The following is a 1,120-nucleotide window of genomic DNA, read 5'->3' on the forward strand; positions in this document are numbered from 1 at the left end:
ATAGACCTTAGTGGTCCCTAATACTGTATCTGAAGTCTCTTTATATAGACCTTAGTGGTCCCTAATACTGGATCTGAGATCTCTGTACTCACTATCTCTCCGAGCAGGACCACGTTCTCTCCTCTCACGATGAAGATCCCTCGGGGGATGTCTCCGAATTTCTTCCCAACGTGGATGCGCTCGACTGTCTGGTGAAAAACTAGGTTGGCTGGAGGGTGTGTGTGTGTGTGTGTGTGTGTGTGTGTGTGTGTGTGTGTGTGTGTGTGTGTGTGTGTGGAGGGGGGGGGGGGAGATATTAACTGACAGACCACACAGGAAACACTACAAATAAAAACTACAATATTCTCTTCCTTACAGCCATTCATTTTCTCTAGTTGTGTTTGTAGATTTTTCTAATTTCTCCTTTTATTATCAGTCTCCCTAAAAATTGGCACATTTATTAGTTATTTATTTATTATTTTGCAAATTTTACAAACATGTTATACCAAAAAATTCCGCATAATAAATGAAAATTATGAAAGTTCAAATCCATCCAGGGAACATTATAAACTTACTTGGGAAATAATAAATACATAATAAATAAATAATGAGATAATTAAGAGCGTTTGCTGGCAGTTCTCCCGGCGTAACGTTGCATTTTGTTGAATATTGATTTAAATAAAGATTTTTGGGAGATTTACCGAACTGGTCGATGCTCCGGAGGTAACCAATCAGAGTTCTTCCATCACGCAGCAGCACCAGGTGTTTCTCTGCAGGAGACAGCCAATCAGAACGCAGCGGTCATTACATCATCACACAGCCACCAACCAATCAGAACGCAGCTGTCATTACATCATCACACAGCCACCAACCAATCAGAACGCAGCTGTCATTACACACACACGGCCACCAACCAATCAGAACGCAGCTGTCATTACATCACACACGGCCACCAACCAATCAAAACGCAGCTGTCATTACATCACACACGGCCACCAACCAATCAGAACGCAGCTGTCGTGCATAATGTAGTCCGTAATGTAACTAGTACATGTACTCCAGTACTAATGTTGAGGTACTTGTACTTTACTCTTTTCATGTTACTTTCTACTTTGCTACATTTCAAAGTGTGTGTCTGCAT

At 41.4% G+C, this 1,120-nt stretch overlaps 1 long non-coding RNA gene across 1 annotated transcript; it reads right to left on the bottom strand.

The window, feature by feature from the left end:
* Window positions 1-168: 168 nt before the first annotated feature.
* LOC117940379 lies at window positions 169-903 on the bottom strand. The gene is made up of 2 exons (XR_004655754.1): window positions 681-903; window positions 169-208 (listed from the first exon to the last, which is right to left on the bottom strand). It is a non-coding gene; the product is annotated as an uncharacterized LOC117940379 (long non-coding RNA).
* Between the last annotated feature and the right edge of the window lie 217 nt (window positions 904-1,120).

The sequence above is a fragment of the Etheostoma cragini genome, unplaced genomic scaffold (assembly GCF_013103735.1).
Source record: "Etheostoma cragini isolate CJK2018 unplaced genomic scaffold, CSU_Ecrag_1.0 ScbMSFa_2335, whole genome shotgun sequence".
Taxonomy (NCBI): domain Eukaryota; kingdom Metazoa; phylum Chordata; class Actinopteri; order Perciformes; family Percidae; genus Etheostoma; species Etheostoma cragini.